General features: G+C 40.8%; 1 pseudogene across 1 annotated transcript; it reads left to right on the top strand.

The window, feature by feature from the left end:
- The first annotated feature begins 6,701 nt into the window (after positions 1-6,701).
- LOC108287775 lies at positions 6,702-8,107 on the top strand (annotated as a pseudogene). The gene has a single exon (XR_001818471.1). The product of XR_001818471.1 is annotated as a voltage-dependent anion-selective channel protein 1-like (transcript).

Below are 8,107 nucleotides of genomic sequence, written 5' to 3'. Positions count from 1 at the left end.
TCTGCTGAGGTTCACTCCAGGCCCTGCTTGCCTGGGGTTCACCTGCAGCAGCTGCTGAACAGTAAGGGTTGTTACCAGTTTTTTTCTTCTGCTATCTTTGTCCCAGAAGGATACCCGACTAGTGTCAATCTGATCTCTCCTTTATGAGGTGTCTCTTTGGATATATAGGGGTCAAGGAGCTGCTTGAGGAGACGGTCTCTTCTTTATAGGAGCTCAAATGGTGAGCTGTGAGCTCTGTTGTTGTTCATTCAGAGCTGTTGCGCAGGTACTTTTAGATCTGCTGCAGCAGAACTCATAAACCGCTTTTTGTTCCCAGGTGCTCTCTCCCAGGGATTTAGGGCTTTATTTATGAGTTTCCGTTATGCTGCCACCTTCTTTTTTTTTCCTTCAGACCTGCCCTGCTGAGCAAGGAGGCAGCCTAGTCACTGTCTGCCTGTAGAGGATTTGCTGAGCTACTGTGGGCTCCGCCCCGCTGCCGAGTGAACTTCCCTGCAGTCCTGTTTATATGGGTGTAGTTAGAACTGCTTTGGCGATGGTGGCCCGCCTCTGTTGAGGCGGAGTCTCTCTGCTGTGGCGGGTTGCCTTGGCAACGGCGGGCTGCCTCAGCATTGGCCGACTACCTCCGTCCTGGTGGGCTGCCTCAGTAATGGCAGACGCCCCTCCCCCACAGAGCTGGACCGTCCCAGGTTCAGCTGCGCTTGCTGTGAAAGTCTCAATCCAGAGTTTCTGGTTGCTGTTCTTTTGTGGGGGTGGGACCAGCCGAGCCTGATTGCCAGGCTCCCTGCCTCAGAGCCTTTTTTAAGTTGGTGTTCCAGCTGCCTGTTGAAGAGGCGCCGGGGTCTGTTTGTTTTCCCCTGTGGCCACTCACTGTGCTGGCTTAAACAGCGGCACTGAGGTTTGTGGCGCTTTTTGTTTTTTGTTTGCCCTGCAATCTACTGTCCTGGTTCTCTGCTCAGTCCCCTTTTTAAACAGATGAATGGGCGACTTCCCGTGGCTCCAATCGCCAGCCAAAAGGGCACCCAGACCGGTGTATTTTGTACGGAGAACCGCTGCAACTGGGCGATGACAAAGCAGCCGCGCGGGGCAAAACAGCGGCGCCGGCCGGCACAGCCATGCCGGCTGAAACATCCACGCTGGCTACCGTGGAGCTCCTCTGCCTGGGAATTTCCTAGTCTGTGGGCAATAAAAATGCAGCGTCCACTCACCCTCTGTGATTTCACTGGGAGCTGCAATCCTGAGCTGTTCCTAAACGGCCATCTTCGCAAAGTCCTGTAACAATTTCAAACAAATGTGAAGTTTCTGGGACAGAACCTGGAGGAAGGAGTGAGCCGAGAGTGCAGAAAGCCCTGCTCGCGTTCTCAGCAGGGAGGCTTGTAGCCTGGGTCAAGTTCTCAGCCCTGCTCACTGGCTGCCTGGTTATAAGCTTGGTGCTGTTGCGGGGGCAGGGTGGGAGTGAGACTGGCCTTATGGATTGTGTGGGAGCTGGGTGAGGCCTGCAACTACTGGCTTTCCCCCACTTCCTGGTGAACTGCACAATACAGCACAGGCAGCCACAATCCCCCTGGAAGCACAACTCCAACGGACTGAAAACGACACCCTCATCCCCCATAGCAGCTGCAGCAAGCCCTACCCAAGAAGAGTCAGAGCTCAGACATACCTAACCCCGCCCCCCACCTGCTGGTCTTTCTCAGTCCACCCTGGTAGCCAGAGATAAAGTACATACTCTCCTGGAGCTCTCTGGCTCCACCCACCACCTGAGAAACCCAAATCCTTATCCAGGTCACACTAAGGAAGGCTGTATCCTCCTTCCCTATCCTACCTATAGCTGATGCTCTCTTGAAAGTGCCACCTCCTGGCTGGAGGCCAGCTAACACAAAACTTATCCAGACAACCCTATGGCAAACTTGTATACTCCCTATACTATTGCCACTGAAAGACCTGAAGACAGATCACATCACGGCACCCTTTGCAGACACTCCTTAGTACCAGCCCAGAACTTGGATGCTCCACTGGGTGGAAAGACCGAGAAGAGAAATAACAATCACTTCAGTTCAGCTCTCAGGAAGGCCATCCCTAGGGGAAGGGGGACAGCACCATACCAAGGGATCACCCTGTGGGACAAAAGAATCTGAACAGCAGTCCTTGAGCCCCAGATCTACCCTCTGACATAGTCTACCCAAATAAGTAAGAACCAGAAAAACAATTCTGGTAACATGAAAAAACAAGGTTTTTTTTTTTTTTTTAATCACCCCTAAAAGATCATACCAGCTCACCAGCAACGAATCCAAACCAAGAGGAAATCTTTGAATTGCCAGGAAAAGAATTCAGAAGGCCGATTTTTTTTTTTTTTTTTTTTTTTTTTTTTAAAGGGGGTTTTTTTTTTTTTTTTCAAAAAAAATTTTTTTTAGTTCTTTTTTTTTTTTTTTTTTTTTTTTTTTTGAGAGATGGAGTCTTGCTCCATCTCACTGCACCAAGGCTGGAGTGAAGTGGTATGATCTTGGCTTAGTTCAACTTCTTCCTCCCGGCTTCAAGTGATTATCCTGTCTCAGCCTCCTGAGTAGCTGGGATTACAGGCACATGCCACAGTGCCCAGCTAATTATTTTATTTTTAGTAGAGACAGGGTTTTGCCATGTTGGCCAGGCTGGTCTCATTTCTGACTTCAGGTGATCCACCCATCTTGGCCTCCCAAAGTGCTGGGATTACAGGCATGAGTCACCATGTCCCACCCAGAAGGCCAATTATTAAGCAACTCAAGGAGGCACCAGAGAAAAGTGAATGCCATCTTAAAGAAATCTTAAAAATGTTACAGGACATGGATGGAAAAATTTCCAGAGAAGCAGATGGGATAAATAAAAAACAATTACAAATTCTGGAAATGAAGGACCCACTTAGAAAAATGCAAAATACACTGGAAAATCTCAGCACTGAAATTGAACAAGCAAATGAAAATAGTTCAAATCTGGAAGACAAGGCTTTTGAATCAACCCACTTCAACAAAGACAAAGAAAAAAGAATCTAAAAAATGAACAAAGCCTCCAATAAGTTTGAGACTATGTTAAATGACCAAATCTAAGAATAATTTGTGTTTTCAAAAACGGAGAGAAATCTAAAAGTTTGGAAAACTTATTTTAGGGAATATTTGATGAAAACTTCCCTGGCCTTGGTAGAGATCTAGACATCCCAAATACAAGAACCTCAAAGAACACCTGGGAAATTCATTGCAAAAAGATCATCACCTAGGCACATAGCCATCAGGTTATCTAAAGTCAAGACAAAGAAAAGAATCAAGAGCTTCAAGGCAAAAGCATCAGGTAATATATAAAGGAAAACCTGTCAGACTAACAGCTAATTTCTTCACAGAAACCCTACAAATTAGAAGGGATTGGGGTCCTATTTTTAGCCTCCTTAAACAAAACAATTATCAGCCAAGAATTTTGTAACCAGCGAAACTAATCTTTATAAATGAAGGAAAGATACAGTCTTTTTCAGATAAACAAATACTGAGAGAATTCATCATCACCAAGCCAACAATACAAGAAATGCTAAAAGGAGCTCCAAATTTTGAAACAAATCCTTCAAATACACCAAAATAGAACCTCCTTAAAGCATAAATCTCAAAGGACTTATAAAACAAAAACAAAATGAAACAACAATGACAACAAGGTATTCAGGTAACAAATAACACAACGAATTGGATAGTACCTCTCTTCTCAATACTAGCATTGAATGTATTAATAACTGGCCTAAATGTTCCACTTGAAAGATACAGAATGGCAGAATGAATAAGAATTCACCAACCAAGTATTTGCCATCTTCCAGAGACTCACCTAACACATAAGGACTCACATAAACTTAAGGGGTGGAAAAAGATATTCCATGTAAATGGACACCAAAAGCAAGCAGGAGTAGCTGTTCTTATAACAGACAAAACAAACTTTAAAGCAACTGCAGACAAAAAGATGAAGAGGGACATCATGTAATGCTAAAAGGAGTAATCCAACAGGAAAATATCAAAATCCTAAATATATATGCACCAAACATTGGAGCTCCCAATTTTATAAAACAATTGCTACTAGACCTAAGAAATGAGATAGCAACACAATAATAGTGGGGGACTTCGATACTCCACTGACAGCGCTAGACAGGTCATCAAGACAGAAAGTCAACAAAAAAACAATGGACTTAAACTATACCATAAAACAAATGGACTGAAGAGATATTTATACATTTTAAATGGGTGAATTGTATAGTATGTGAATTATGTCTTCATATAATTGTTAATAAACCTGTTAAACATAAAAAGTAAATTATAAACTGTTAATTATAAGTACAAAAGGAGTTCAAAGAAAGTGAGACTTGTAATGTTAAAAGAAAAAAAGCAAATATTCATGCTATTTTTAGTAATCCCTTTCTTCTTTTGACAAAAATGAGTTTTCTTGTATTTGCATCTATCCTTTTTGTGCTTTTGGAGAAAAGCATAACATTTAGATGATTTCATATTTTGAACATTGAATTACACGTTTGTAAGGTTTTAAAAATCAGACTCACAAGAGAACAGACTCTCAAGAGAAATTAAATTTCAAGGAAAATTATTTGCTTTTTTTTAAAAGACCCCCATCTTTCACCATGTTGGTCAGGCTGGTCTTGAGCTCAAGATCTCAGGTGATCCACCCGCCTTGGCCTCCAAAGTGCTTGGATTACAGGTGTGAGCCACCGCGCCCGGCCGCTTTTTTTTTTTTTAAATTGGAATTAGAAAATGATTTCTTGATACTCATCTGATTAGAAGCCTGATAATGAACATTGATAGAGTTATTGGCTGCTTCTGTGGTAGAATTTTTGAAAAATGTAATGGAACTGGACACTGAGTAAAAGGATATTTGAGTGTGAATGAAATGAATACTAATTTTCTGGTTTTATTTCTGGATATTCTGATTTTCTCACACTGTTAAACATTTGGTTATGACTTTAGAGTTAGTTTTTCATCTTAGTAAGCTTTAGGGAGGATCAATTCATTCTAAACATTTTCATGTACTCAATAGCAAATTCATTTCTTTTGATTTTTAAAATATGGTATGAAAATTAAAGGACTAAAAAAGAATTTCTGCTGATAAAACATTCAATATATCTATACCTAGGTTATCAAGGCTACAAAAAAAAACCCATTATTTTTTCCAAAGTGTTTACAAGCTAATTCTCTAGTAGCACTTACTAGAACTATCAGTAGTAAAAATAGAGTGAGTTCAGTTACTCTTGGACCAAAATTAGCAAGTTTTATATCATCATTTGAAGAATAATTATGGATACTGTAATACTGATAAACTTTTGAAGAAGAGTGTTTTTAGGAATTTTCATGCTAATTCAAGTGAATACTATTGTCCTAAGTATGATCACCTGTTTCCTGAATCCCAAATTTGAACACATGTCTGATAACTAAGCACTTACTTATAGAATTATTCTGGAATTTTGGTCACAGTAAACATTAGCATCATTACACCTGAAATTGAGATCATCATATAAACCAGTCATGCTGTCACTTCCCACCCATGGCTGACATTAAGGCAACTGTGACACACTTCAGTGCTGAGGGTGATGTGGCTTCACAATCTATAAATTAGAATTGACTCTCATCAATAAGAAACTCCTTTGCTATCTGATTTAGATATAGTTTATGGCAACCTCTTGATTAGTTGGCACTGTGTGAAAATGACTAGTTCAATAGGTCAAGAGGCAAAAAATTAACTTGGAATATGAAAAGAACTTGTAAAATTGCTTGAGCCTACTCTTGGCTACTTATTTTTTTTATCCAAGTAGGAGCAAACAAGACTTCTAGAAGACCGTTAAACTGAATTGCTAGTGAATTTGAAGATCTGCATAGTTTTAATCTCTTCTTCTGTTTTATCACAGTACTAATCCTCAAGAAATTTTAATCTAGTAGGAGGAAAAAAAAATAGTAAACAAATAACTATCATGCAAGATATAATGTAAAAAAGTTCTGTGAGAATGATTAGGGGTTTCAGAAAAGAGAGCTGTTCCCTTCTCCTGTTTAAAATGATTGGGAAGGGTCATCTTGTGATTTGTTTTCTGTTGCTTTCATGTTTCTACTTCTCTATTCCTTCTTTGAATTAATCACATTGTTTTTAGTATTCTATCTTCATTTCTCTACTATGTATTTAGCTGTACCTCTTTGTATTTTAAAGTGGTTGTTCTAGCTATTACAGTATTAATCCTCAAATTATCACAGTCTACTTAGAATTAGTATTGTATTTCTTTATATTCAGTTAAGAACTTTACAACAGAATAATCCAGTATGCCTCCTCCCTTATCCTTTGTGCTACTGTGCTGTCATTACATATATATATACACATAACATGTATATACACACATATGTTATGAAATCAGTCACACATTTTTGTTATTTTACCTTTAAGCATTTGGTTGTTTTTCAGAAAAATTATGAAAAAGTCATTTTTTATAGTCTGAAAGTGATTAATTCCTTCAACTTTTTTAAATCTGAAAAAAGTCTTCATTTTACTTTCATTTTTGAGGAGTAATTTTCACTGGATATAGAATTCTGGGTTGATAGATTTGCTTTTCTCTTAGGACTCTGGATGTGTCATTCCATTGCCTTCTGGCCTCCAACAAAAGTCAGCCATTTCGCCTAGCTACTGCTGAGCCCGCCATCACCGCCTCAGAGCAGAAGATGGCTGTGCCACCCACATAGGCCAATCTTGGCAAATCTGCCAGGGATGTCTTCACCAAGGGCTATGGATTTGGCTTAATAAAGTTTGACTTGAAAACAAAATCGGAGAATGGATTGGAATTTACAAGCTTAGGCTCAGCCAACACTGAGACCACCGAAGTGACGGGCAGTCTGGAAACCAAGTACAGATGGACTGAGGACAGCCTGACGTTTGCAGAGGAATGGAACACTGACAATACACTAAGCACCGAGATTACTGTGGAAGATCAGCTTACACGTGGACTCTGACCTTTGATTCGTCCTTCTCACCTAACACTGGGGAAAAAATGCTAAAATCAAGACAGGGTACAGGTGGGAGCACATTAACCTGGGCTGCGACGTGGATTTCAACATTGCTGGGCCTTCCATCTGGGGTGCTCCAGTGCTGGGTTACCAGGGCTGGCTGGCTGGCTACCAGATGAATTTAGAGACTGCAAAGTCCCAAGTGACCCAGAGCAACTTTGCAGTTGGCTACAAGACTGATGAATTCCAGCTTCATATTAATGTGAATGATAGGACAGAGTTTGGCAGCTCCATTTACCAGAAGGTGAACAAGAAGTTGGAGCCCACTGTCAATCTCGCCAGGACAGCAGGAAACAGTAACACGGGCTTCGGAATAGCAGCCAAGTATCAGACTGACCCAGACGCCTGCTTCTCGGCTAAAGAGAACAACTTCAGCCTGATAGGTTTAGGATACACTCAGACTCTAAAGCCAGGTATCAAACTGACACTGTCAGCTCTTCTGGATGGCAAGAACATCAATGCTGGTGGCCACAAGCTTGGTCTACAACTAGAATTTCAAGCATAAATGAATACTGTACAATTGTTTAATTTTAAACTATTTTGCAGCATAGTTACCTTCAGAATTTAGTGTATATCTTAATGTTATATGTCTGGGATGCAAGTATTGCTAAATATTTTAAACCTCCAGGTTAAAGATGATTCAACTTTAAGATGTTACCCTTTCAGAGGTACAGAAAAAAACCCATTTCCAAAAAAGATCCTTTCAGTGGTAGACTCGGGGGGAATTTGGTGGCCCCTTTGAGACGCCAGGTTTCTTTTTATCTAGAAATGGCTGCAAGTGGAAGCTGATAATATATGGGCACTTTGTAAATTCATGTTGAGTAAATGAATGAAATTGTGATTTCCTGAGACTCAAACCTTGCTTTCCCAACCCTAATTGATGAGAGGCTCGCTGCTAGATGGTGTGTACAAACTCACCTGAATGGGACTTTTTTAGATAGATCTTCATGACCTGTTCCCACCCCAGTTCATTGTCACCTCTTTTACACCAAAAGGTCTGCAGGGTGTGGTCACTGTTTCTTTTGTGCCATTTTGGGGTGGAGAGGGTGGATGTGATGAAGCCA

Source organism: Cebus imitator, unplaced genomic scaffold (genome assembly GCF_001604975.1).
Source record: "Cebus imitator isolate Cc_AM_T3 unplaced genomic scaffold, Cebus_imitator-1.0 Scaffold354, whole genome shotgun sequence".
NCBI lineage: Eukaryota > Metazoa > Chordata > Mammalia > Primates > Cebidae > Cebus > Cebus imitator.
The sequence above is the reverse complement of the archived record's forward strand: the minus strand, read 5'-3'. Positions and strand labels throughout refer to the sequence as shown.